Consider the following 13,019-nt stretch of genomic DNA (forward strand, 5'->3'; position numbering starts at 1 on the left):
GTTCGTTCTTCGCTCGACACGGTCCGATAAGCGATCAGGTTTCCATTTTAAAATATTTATAGGGATTTCCCATTTACGATGCAATGATCTCTGTGGTCACGTGTGCTGCATATTGTGTGGCCCGTCATCTTGCGACAACACGAACAGTAATCACATCAATGGGTCTCGATTCCTCGAATGAACCGAGTGATGTGGATAATAAATAAATTATTATAAATACAGAAATCATTTTATCCCAAACCGTCGTCCACAGAACATTTTCACAAACCATTCCTTCCTCCTCCATTCCTCTCGTCCTCCGCTTCCCCTCTTTGTCACCCCTCCCCCCAAGACCTCGTAATTTTATCCTTGCTCCTCGTTACCCCCCTCCGCTCCTCATTCCTTTTTCACCGCTCCTCATGCACCACACCGGGTCGATTATCCGATTAATCCTGCCTCCCCCCGCCCCTCGTGATTGATTCCCCCCGCCCCCTCCCAACCTTCCTTTCACCCCCCGGTTGCTGATTTCCCCTCGGTCCTCGCGCATCACACCGGTTTACCCCATTATTCCTTGTGTCCCCCCCCACCCCCATGCCCCTCACGTCGTGCTCCTACCTCCGCCCACCTGGTTCTCGGTTTCATCCCTCCATGACATTAGGTTGAATATCCATTCATTCGGCGGAACAACATCGGACATCCGTCATCAGGTAAGCCGTTTACAGGGACCAGCATCGATCGGCAGCGACACAAACGAACTGTTCGTTTTGAGTGTTGGTTCATTTGTTTATTTTACACCAAAGTTCAGTGGAACGCAGGTAGGTTTACAGGTGATATCGCGTTGCACGCCAAGAGGTGTACGCCCTGTCGGTTCTCTCTCCGGTCACGGCTGGCACGGCGAGGTGTGGACCACATGGACCTGTTGTGATTCGCGGTCCGCTGGAGTTCGATTAAAAAAAAAATTTTTTTTAATTAATTAAAATCTTTAAAATTTTTACATTAATTAAATTTCTGTAAACGTCAGGAGTTTGTATCCATCGTTTGAGTATGGAGCAACTGGAGAACGCACAACGAACTTGATGGATAAGACAACGTCATCCCCGACACCGAGGAACAGGATTCATAATATCGATCACAAGACAGGTATCGTTGGGACGACAGTGGGTTTAGTTGGGAGGATTGTGATGTCGTTGCAGAAAGTTAAACCTGGTTTAAAGAGGGAGGGGTTGGAGTTAAAACCAGGTTAACACGAAAACGTGTCCTGTACAGGTGTGCCAGCAAAGAGGATACTGTGGACATGTAAAGGTGTGCCAGCAAAGAGGATACTGCGTACACGTACAGGTGTGCCAGCAAAGCGGATACTGCGTACACGTACAGGTGTGCCAGCAAAGAGGATACTGTGGACATGTACAGGTGTGCCAGCAAAGAGGATACTGTGGACATGTACAGGTGTGCCAGCAAAGAGGATACTGTGGACATGTACAGGTGTGCCAGTAAAGAGGATACCATGTGCATGTACAGGTGTGCCAGTAAAGAGGATACCGCGTACATGTACAGGTGTGCCAGTAAAGAGGATACCGTGTGCATGTACAGGTGTGCCAGTAAAGTGGATACGGAAGGTGGTGAAGCGGTCAGTAACAAAAGACACGACTATACAGGGTCTTGGTACTGTTTATATGGTTTATTTTGAAAAATGAATTCAAGATTCAAAATTAACGATCATGCGTCATAAAGTAGAGACGTAGAAGCTTCATTGGAATTTTCAACGACAATGATGGAACGGTGTACTTGACGTGTTCGACGTGACATAAGCGGTCACTCTGACCATGAGCTTGCGTGTTGGACTTGAGAATGATGGGTCTTGCACTCTCCTCAATAGCTCTCTTTTGCTGCTTCATGTTCCGAGGTTGTCTTTGTAAACATTGTTCTCCGTGTCGCCCCACGAGAAAGAAGTCCAGCCGGTTGAGGTGAGGTTTGGGGACTGGGGAGACCAGATATGCCCGGTCTTGAAGGAGATTACCCTGTTGTAGATTTCTCTTCTCCGCTGCAGTATGAGGAGTGGTACCATGCTGCTGTGTCTCCTTAGACGACAGAAGTATTGAAGTCAACCTTGGTGAAACGACGGAGAGTCGTGGCAAGCTTGTTGATGACGTCGGAATAGCCCTGGTTTGCCGTCACTGCGTTGTCATCATCATCTTTGAACCAAAAGGGTCCAATGATGCCATAATAGCTCATGGCAATCAATGTCATGCTCTTCACATTATGCGGGGATTTTTAAAAATATGATCATCAGGGCATTCACTCGCCCAGATGTGGTAGCCATTGAGGTGGCTGTTCATTCTGTCATCAGGATGAAAGTGGGGTGAGGTCAGGTCAGGTATGGGAGCATGTGTCGGAGGAGCGCGTCGCTGTGTCCACTTTCTGCCGGTACTTCAGTGGCCTCCGTCTGGCCATCCCCCAGGCAGATGCCTGGCACATACCCATCTCCTTGAGATGCCGATCAACCTACTGCAACCACGACGCACATGGTCGGACCATTGGCCTCCTCAACTCACGAGACTCCCTCGCTGAGAGAAATTGGGTGAGCAGGATCAGCGTCAGTAAAACGAGCCACATGTCGATCGAGCCGCAGCTGATGCTCACGGACTATGCAGGTAACAAATCTCATTTGAGTGTCTCTCAGCAACCACTCGTTGGACACAAAGTCCGACCAGCGATAGCCAAGGATTCTCAGAAGAGACCTGGTACCAAAGGAATTGAATCTCTGTCTCGGATCGCTGGTCAGAGTCCAAGTCTCACATCCGTAGAGCAAGACTGGAAGCACCAAGGACCTGAAGACTCGGACTTTCGTCCTCCCACACAGGTACCGATAGCACCACACCTCATGATCCAGTAAATCCATGACTCCCCAGGCCTGACCCAGACATTATTGACCTCTGGCTCACAGCCAGCAGAGAGATGAATATCACTGCCAAGGTTAGTGAATCTCTCTGTGACCTCAACATCCTCACCACAAATGGGTACAGCCAAGATAGCAGCATCCTCGATGTCATTGAAAGCTTGGATCTTAGTTTTGACCCAAGAAACCCGTAATCCCAAGGGCTCTGACTTCTCTTCCAGCACCTTGCGGGCCCCCAAAAGGATATCCAGAGTCTGCAAAGATGACTGCATCATCTGTGAAATCAGTCGGAGATCTTGACATTCCCAAATGATGTACCGCAGCTTCATCTCTCTGACATCCTCCCTCGAATCCAGTTCATCCAAGCGCTGAAAAGTGTGGGGCCAGTACACACCCCGGCTGAACTTCAGTATCAACTGCAAATAAGTCGGATATGGTATCGACACATTTCACAGCACTTTTGCTGGCAAAGTTCAGACATCAGATTGATCAGTTTTGGTTGCCCACCCCCACCCCCCCCCCCCCCACAAAGACCAAGAATCCTCCAGAGGGCATCCCAATTCATTGAATCGAACGCTTTGCAGAGACCAACATAGGCTGCAAGCAGCCCCTGCCGAAATTCTCGTCTGCGTTTGTTGAGGACCCCAAGAGCAAGGATACGGTCAATCATTGACCTCTTTGGTGTAAAGATTGACTGCTCTGGACGCTGGTGCTCAAGCAGATAGTGGAGAACCCGATCAACAATTATCCGAGCAAAGACCTCGCCCAGCATTGAAAGCAAGGTCACCCCTCGGTAGTTATTTCAGTCCTGGCGATCACACTTCCCTTTCCAGAGAGGGACAACAAGGCCCCTTTGCCAGTCAGTTGGGATGATGCCTGTGTTCCAAGCAGAGCACAGAACTGCATGCAATGACATGGGTACAGCATTTCCACCAGCCTTGAGAAGTACAGCATGGATGCCACAGATCCCTGGAGCTTTACCCCATTTCAACCAGTTCACTGCAGCCTGTGTTTCCACAAACGAAGGTGGATGGATCACAGTTGATTGGAGAGTGAGCAGTCGGGATAGTAACACCCCTGACATCCAACTTAACAGCTGGTGGATCAGCTTGGTATAGTCACTCAAAGTAACCGGCCCAGCGGGTCTTCACTTTGGACTCCTCTGTCAATAACCCACCACCCTCTGCTCTAACTGCAGTTCAAAGAGGGATGGGCTTGGAGGAATGCAATGCGCGAATTTCCCTGTAAGCAGGACGACAATCGCTCGACTACAGATGATGCTCTACCCCCTCACAGATTCCTCGCACATAGGCCTCCTTGTCCACCCTCAGTGCACGTACAGTTTTACGCCTCAACTCACTGAACAGCTCTGGCCTGCCATTAAGCCTGGTCCTGTGACTCTGGTCAATGGTATCCAGTGTCACTTGAGACAAAATTCATCTTCGCCCGACAGTGAGTTCCAAGACATCCACCGGCAACATCAAGGATGGTGGTCTTGAAGGCACTCCACAACTCTTCGGGATTTCCCAAAGCACCCAGACCCCCCAAATCCCCACTCAGCCCGTTCACAAACTCCTCAGCTACCCTCTCATCCTTGAGCTTGCCAACATCCAGCATCAACTGGGATGGTACCATTCTCCTGGATTTTAGCTGCAACTTCAGAGTTGCTACAACAAGCCTGTGGTCTGTATTGAAGAACTGTGGGCGCTGAAACCATGAACCAGCCACCCTAAGTCCATGACTTCTTGCAAAGTTAAGGAACTTAGTGCTATTCTGGTTCACAGTTCTGGACCCATGGGGGTCAACACATGTCTCATAACCATTCCTATCATTTCCAGTCGATGCATTGAAATCCCCCAAGACTGGAAGAGTAGATAGCCTGGGGCACTGATCAACCACAGACTCGAGCATAGCATAGAATTCGTCCTTCGCTATGAGATCACTCGCCTCAGTCAGAACATACACAGAGACCAGGGAAACGGCAGCTCAGGATTGATGAATCCTTGTTCTCACAATTCGCTCGTTGACTGGTGTTGCCTCAATTATCATTGGAGTCAGCTTATTGGACACAGCTACAGCAACTCCTTGGGCATGGTAACCATCAGAGCGACTCGACGAATAGTAGGTGTAACCACCCGCCATGATCTTGCCATTATCCAGTCTCCGAACCTCAGAGAGAGCTGCAATACCGATGTCCAAACACTTGAGCCCAGACGATAACAGAGACAGGTGATCATCCTCTCTTAGGGATAAGACATTCCAGGCACCCACCCGAAAGGACCACCTCAGGTTAACCCAAGGAGACCGCCGTCTGGTGGACGACACCTCATCACCACTCCGCAACACACCACTGCAATCTGACGCAGGAAGTTTACCCTGTGGTTTTCGTCCTATCATCAAGGAATGGTGTCCCAAAGGCTTTGACCCAATCCCATCATCCAATGAGCTGCCATGCGAAGGACAGCAGCACAGGAGGTGCTCCCACAGAGTGAGTTTTTAGTTTTAAACAGCTGTTACCTCAATTATCTGAGCACTCCGATGTAACCTGCAGTTCTGGATCATCCTCCAGCGACCATCAATGAGCACATGGTGAATCTCCTTTGCCACACCACCAGTCTTGGAATACCAAGTATGGTGATGTGCCTCTGGGTGCTGAAACCATGAACCAGCCACCCTAAGTCATGGGGACCCAATACAAATATATAAAAAAGTGGGGGCTCGTCAGAAAACCACACCTGGTCAATCGAGATCTCATTGAACCACTGACGCATGGTTACTCTCGGTTCTTTGTCAGTGTCCTTGAGAGAGTTTGATTTGCACTTTGTATGGATAAAGATTCTTGTCCTCCTTCAGGTACTGAAAGACCAAGCCAGCGATTGTGCGTCTCACGTTGAAATGTTTGTGATGAGCCGCTGAGTCTTGATCACAGACTTTGTCTCAAGTCACCACTCTACCATTTTACTTCGTTGTTGCGCTACGTACGGCATGTTAACTCCACACTAATGAAACTTTGTGGAGACAATTTCCCGACTTCCTGGAATATAACGTGAAAAATAAATAACAATTACAATTAATCTCACTATTAATTTGCAATTGGTCACCAGCTTTGACACCAATCCAATTGTTTTTATTATGGACCCAATACAGATATATTGAACAAGCAGTTTCACGTGGAGCACCTCACAACCATTAGAGCATTTGAATTGCATCAGCTGTGGCAATAAATGTGAATTTTGCTCCCAGCAAATGGTACCAAGACTTTTGAAACCCCCCTGTATTAAGAAAAAGGGATCGTATCGGACTAGGAAGAGCGATGGAGGATTCTGTGTAACTAGAATCTTCCATCTCACATATTCCTTCAACCTGTCCCTCCTCTCCACCACCTACAATCCACATCACACAGGTTCAAGATCACTAGTTGGTGTCAAGAGTCCTGGGAGGGGACGCAGCACAGGCATGATGGTCGAAACTCGAAATGTTTTTTTTTACTGTGCTTCAAAAACTCTCTCGTACTGTTCACCTGCTTTCCATTTCACCTGGATTCCATTTCATGGCATGCTGTTCACCTGTTAATGAAAAAGCAGGTGAAATGGACATGAACGAGTTGGTTAAATGTGCTTTTGTGAATGTCTCGGCCATTGAACGTTTAAAATAAAAATAAATAAAAAAACAAAGCCGTTTGAGGTTACTTCAGGGCACCTCGTCTCATAAACGTGAATCCCATGGAAGACTTGCTCCATGGCAGAAATAGCAGGTAATGCTGTCCTGGGAGAACGGGCTAGATTCCGTGATGTTCACGGATTGCTCGAGGTGATCGCCCAGCATGAATTGAGCATGACATCCAGGACGGAGGAAAGGGAGGGGTACAGGTGCAGGTACACCGACCAAACCACGCACGTAGACCCAGTGATTTGTGAGCCATCAATATATTAAATAACCTCGCTCTGATTTCTCATTTAAATCTCTGACGCCCCCCGACCCCCACACCTCCCATCCAATCCCCATGTGTTCCGAGTGGCACCCCGATGATCAACGTCCATGAGAGTGCACTTTGTCATCAGAACATCCAGGTGTTTATGTTTTTTTAAATATTCAAACATGTTGGATAGTGCATACTTGAGTCTGATGGCAGATGCGTGTCAGCGTTTGTAGTACAGTACAATTGTCTCCTAATCCTTGGGGACTCACGTGCAACCACCCACGCAGTTTCCTTTAAATGTTAACATTTCCTGCACTTTTAACGTCATTTTTCTGTTTACTTCTCCATTCTGTTCCTGTTTTTTATTATTTTTTTTTTTTTGAAGGACCATTTTGAGCTGTCGTCATGTTTGTCACATGATCCAATTTTTGAGCAATATTACCCTCTGCCACAATGTTTTGACCCCTGTCGTCTGTCTTTGAGCAGGATATCTCAAAAAGTTGTGGGTGGAATGGGACGAAAATTGGTGGACAGGTGGGTGTACGACGAGAACGAAATGATCCGATTTAGGTGAAGAGCCAAATGCGCTTCTGGAAAAAAAAATAATTTAATTGATTCTTCACCGTTGAGACAGACAGAGACAGACAGACAGAGACAGACAGACAGAGACAGACAGACAGAGACAGACAGACAGAGACAGACAGACAGAGACAGACAGACAGAGACAGACAGACAGAGACAGACAGACAGAGACAGACAGACAGAGACAGACAGACAGAGACAGACAGACAGAGACAGACAGACAGAGACAGACAGAGACAGACAGAGACAGACAGAGACAGACAGAGACAGACAGAGACAGACAGACACAGACAGAGACAGACAGAGACAGACAGAGACAGACAGACACAGACAGAGACAGACAGACACAGACAGACAGAGACAGACAGACAGAGACAGACAGACAGAGACAGACAGACAGAGACAGACAGACAGAGACAGACAGAGAGAGACAGACACAAAAACGAAATATAGCACGAGATCTCAAAGTTATCAACGGATTCAGATGAAACGAGGTGGACACGTTGGGTGCCGGTGACAAGAACAAGCTGATCGGATTTTGGTTCAGGTCCAGATGCAAACCCGGCTCATCGGTGAGATACAAACCGCCAACTGTTCAACCTGCTGGAGGTATGCACTCTACCGAGTTCCATGTTACTTCCTTATGGAATCGCCTTGTAACTTACTCGACTTGTTCTATTTCGTGTTCCTCCCAGTTCACCTTTTTAAAATACCTTTCTTCTTTGAGCTTGTGTGGGTGCATCTTCCCTCGTAGTGGGGTGGCTTTGCCCAAATATTCCAAAGAGTTGTGCATTTTGTGATACAAGCACCAAATTTGGCACAAATGTACATTAATATATTGCGAACATTTTCAGATATTGGGCCACTTGAAATTCTCTCTTTATGTCCGCCATATTGGATTTCAAAATGGCCGCCACTTGAAATCTACATTTGCTATTATCTCTGGATGTAATGCAGCTATTGACTTGATTCTGGTATCTAAATGTATGTTTTTGGGGGCAAGGAATCCAATGGTACCATTTTCAACTTAATATTATCTATCACAGTCTGTTATATAATTTTATTTGGAAATTATCTAGGCAAATATTGGATTCAACACAATACTTTGAAAAGAATGTCTTAGTTCTGTAAATATAAATAAATTAAATAAAAAAACTATACTAAATCACGAGTAACAACTCGGACAAGCTCATATATACTGGCAGTCTAAAATATAAATTCACATCAAGTGACTGCAGCAGCACTGTACATCCTGCAACACCGTGCCTACAACCACTACTGTCTAGGAGAAACCAGGGATGCAGAGGACCTTCCGGAGTTTGAAGACTGGTGTTGCCAGAGATGAGAAGACATCCCCCAGTTTCACTACTGGGCAACCGTGCTGGAACTAGAACTGTTGGTTCTAGTGTATGTGCGTTCTCTCAGGCAGGGATCGTTAATGATGTACCTCGATGCTCTGACAGAGCTGGTCCCCTGGTTCCATGCACTGGATCACACCCACTATGTGAGGTGGATACCAGTGCACCTGGAGGACATGGCCGAACTCACCATCAAACACCCAGATGTAGCCAGGAAATTCAGGGAAAGCCACTTCACCGTTCAGAAAACACAGAGGGTGTTCTCCTCAATCTCGATTGACCAGGCACATGAGCAAATTAATGCCTGCATCAAAGGAGATGTGGAGCAGTTAGGCTCACTGACAACCCTAGTGCCCTACGTCGCTGGATGGTTGTGGGACCAGAAGTTGCCAGGGTGATCGAAGAATTCCAGGATGGGAACCAACACTGGAGACGGCAAACAGCAGACACACGTCATCATGATCAGACGCCAAGTGTACAGGCCTCATTTGTGAAAGATGTTCGCTCTCTCGTCGGTGTCGTGGAGGAGATGGGCAACCCATTCGAGGAGGAGAGTCAGGATGTCGTCAAACTGGACACAAAGGAGATCGCAGATCCTGCTGCTGTGGAGACCGTGATGAATGCCAAGAGGATTGGCCAAGAGCAGTTCGAGGCTTTCACCAGAGAGTGTCTGTTGGACAGAACAAAGGCAGGAGACGCACCCATTCCTCGTAACAAGCTGAAGGTGTTCAGCACTTCCACTCCAAGAAGCCAGAGCATAGGTCAGCAACAGCTCGCCTCCATCAAGAATGACCGTGAACTCTTCGCACGCCTGTACATTGGCTGCCAGACGAGGGATGGAAACCTTGAGGAGTTCTTTTGTCACGAGAATCAGGCATGTCCTCCTGCATTGTCTGATGGTGGAAGCCTCTGCACTGGGACCAAGAGTGATCTCCTCAAATGCTTGGAAGAAGTCTCTGACGCAAAGACAGAGACTCCTGTCACGACCTGTATTGTGCTTGATGGAGCAGCCATCGTCCAGATGCTGAAGCTGGCTGCATCAAAGACCTTTGAAGAGTATGCACAACAGATCTTCATCCTATATATGTCCACGAAGCTGCAAACAGTGTCACGCCTGGATCTGGTCTGGGATACTTACCTTGCTGATTCACTGAAAGGTGGTACACGTGCAAAGTGGGGACAAGGTGTGCGGAGACGTGTGGTGGCTGCCGCAGCCATACCAGGAAACTGGCAGAACTTCCTACAAGTGGACAGCAACAAGACCGAGCTGTTCAGGTTCCTCTCAGCAGCTCTCATGGAATGGTTTGACCAGGAGGACAAACAACTCGTCATTACTGATGGAGAGGCAGTGCTCAGCAAGCCACTACTGCCAGATCTGACCTCACTCGCCCCATGTAACCATGAAGAAGCTGACAGTCGGATGTTGCTGCATGCATCTCACGCAGTCCAGCATGGACACCATGCGATACTCATCCGGACTGTAGACACCGATGTTGTGGTGCTGGCAGTGTCCCTGGCACAGGAGTTGCAACCAGAAGACAAACTGTGGCTGGCATTCGGAACAGGCCAGAGTTTCCGATACCAAGCAGCACACGAAATAGCAGCTGGATTGGGATGAGAGAAGGCTCGTGCACTGCCAATGTTCCACGCTCTAACTGGATGCGACACTGTGTCTAGTTTTCATAGACATGGCAAGAAGACTGCGTGGGCAGTCTGGACGGTACTGCTAGAACTCACTGAGGCGCTGCTGCTGCTGTCCTCTGCACCTCGTGACATACCAGATGATGCAATGCACATCATCGAGAGGTTCGTGATCCTGTTGTATGATCGAACCAGCAAATGCACAGACATTGACAAGGCCAGGAGGAAACTCTTCGCAAGGAAGAACAATGTGCAGCTCATCCCTCCAACGAAGGCAGCTCTGGAGGAACATGTCAAGAGGGCAGTGTATCAAGGTGGACATGTGCGGGGTCAGATACTGCTGCCAGCACCAGAGATCCCTCCAACAACCAACTGGGGTTGGTCAAGGACTGGAGAAGGACTGTACACACCTTACTGGACCAGGCTAACTGAGGCAGCTCACAGCTGCATTGAGCTGGTTTATTGCAAGTGCAAGAAAGGGTGTGTGAGGCGCTGCAAGTGCAAAAAGGCTGCCCTTCAGTGCATAGCCCTCTGTGTGTGTGAAGGGGACTGCACATGACTGAGTCAACAACATACATGTACTTGTGGCAATGCTGAACTTGTTAATATGACACTGTTTATGTACACGTATCTTCAGTACCGGTATATACCTAGCCTCAGATACCAGTTCACCTAGCCTCAAATACTAGACCATGTAGCATGTCAGTATTATACCTAAGACATTTACAGAACTAAGACATTCTTTTCAAAGTATTGTGTTGAATCCAATATTTGCCAAGATAATTTCCAAATAAAATTATATAACAGACTGTGATAGATAATATTAAGTTGAAAATGGTACCATTGGATTCCTTGCCCCCAAAAACATACATTTAGATACCATAATTAAGTCAATAGCTGCATTAGGTCCAGAGATAATAGCAAATGTAGATTTCAAGTGGCGGCCATTTTGAAATCCAATATGGAGGACATAAAGAGAGAATCTCAAGTGGCCCAATATCTGAAAATGTTTGCAACATATTAATGTACATTTCTGCCAAATTTGGTGCTTGTATCACAAAATGCACAACAGGTTTGCTATGCTGCTACACTATCGCTTGCTTCACCATGTATAGTACTCTCTCAAAGAAACTTCTCTTTCTTTCAATCCAAGTTTGTAAACAGTTTGAGGCTCATAATCAATTAAATTATGAACTTTATTCAGGATTGTTTTGAAGGTGCAAACATACATTGGATTAAGAGGTTAGGAGTACAAGGGCCCATCTGGTTTCCTCTATCTTCACAATCCCTTGGTGAAACCAACATCTACATCTCATTCACTCCTTTGCTAGCGGTGTATGTGTATATGTGTATATATAGAAATATATATGGATGTACAGTGAGTGTTTCCTAGTTTTCCATAAATCACATCCTTATCGTGTTTCTCCAAAAGTGGAAATGAGGTGACCCTTGTTGCTACTTCTACGATTAACCTCTCGATAAAAGTTCAGCCTCATCTCCTCGTCCTCATCATTAGCCGTGACGGTTCTTAAGAAGACAGCTGGTCTCCAAATCCATCCAAGCTCTACGTCAGGTTGAGTCCCTCCACTTGTACAGCAAGACTCATGACAACCTGCTAGGCGTTTGTATGTATCACTGTGTACTCGAGTGAGTCGTGGTCCATGGCAATGCCCTGTGGAGATCTCTCTCTGAATTGATGTTACAATTTGGTTGATATCTACTGCACCCTTTTATTATTATTATTATTATTATTATTATTTTTACTGGTCCAGAATCATCCCTTTGTTGTGATTGGTTAACTCACTCATTATACTTGTATACAGGGGATTATAAAGCACATTTATCTCTCCTCCTTCTTCTTACTCTTGCAGTTCTTTATTTTCAAACTTTTGTTTCTGCTTTTATTTTGTTTAACCTTTGCTTCTTTCTATCCTTGATCATGAAGATGATCATCTTGCAGTTCTTACAACTTCATTTCTACTTTTATTTTTTACCTCCGCCACTGAAGGTGGACAGAGGTTTTGTCTGTTTGTGAGCAGGATATCTCGAAATAAAAAGGTGTGGAAATATTTGGACGAAACTTGGTGGACAGGTTGGGTGTGTAACAAGGACCAATTGTTTAAATTTTACTGAAGATCCAGATCCGATAAAAAATTTTTTTGTGTGATTGTTTACCATTGAGAGAGATAGGTACAAAAACGATATGTAGCATGATATCTTAAAAAGTTGTGGACGGATTCGGACAAAAGTTGGTGGATGAGTGGGTAGGTAATGAGAACAAGTCAATTCGATTTTGGTTCATGTCCGGATGCAGATCCGGCCTGTCGGTGGGATACAAAATGTAAACTGATCAGCTGGCGGAGGTATGCGCTCCACTGAGTTCCGTTCTAGTTTACCTTTGCTTCTTTGTTTCCCTGCCAGTGAAGATTTTTGTGTTGTCAGTAGCCTTTGATTCATTATATAAAAAAAATAATTAGGGTGCCGCTTCTTCTCTGATCTCGCCCCAACTTTGTGTTTGTTTGTTTTTTCTCACACCTTGACTCATGCTTGCAGCAGCACCATCCTGAGTTCCTCCAATTTCATTCCTTTTGCGACGTTTTAAGGTAGCTGCTCGCTGTCCTCTCGCATAATCTCCCATTTTCAC

The 13,019-nt window shown here is 46.5% G+C and overlaps 1 protein-coding gene across 6 annotated transcripts in view; it reads left to right on the plus strand.

The window, feature by feature from the left end:
* Positions 1-527: 527 nt before the first annotated feature.
* The window catches only part of LOC147008793 (monocarboxylate transporter 2-like), a 29,760-nt gene continuing 17,268 nt past the window's right edge, over positions 528-13,019 (plus strand). Inside the window, exons 1-2 of one of the 6 annotated variants that reach the window (XM_085864452.1) lie at positions 585-686; positions 12,929-12,978. The gene's annotated coding sequence lies outside the window, so the exon portion shown is untranslated. Of the gene's footprint in view, positions 687-865; positions 1,120-7,795; positions 7,986-12,214; positions 12,739-12,928; positions 12,979-13,019 lie in introns of those variants that run through there. The other 5 variants (XM_085864449.1, XM_085864448.1, XM_085864453.1 and 2 more) reach the window with 5 other exon arrangements.

The sequence above is a fragment of the Eptatretus burgeri genome, chromosome 18 (genome assembly GCF_056783735.1).
Source record: "Eptatretus burgeri isolate ZD-2024b chromosome 18, Ebu_testis_v1, whole genome shotgun sequence".
Classification (NCBI taxonomy): Eukaryota; Metazoa; Chordata; class Myxini; order Myxiniformes; family Myxinidae; genus Eptatretus; species Eptatretus burgeri.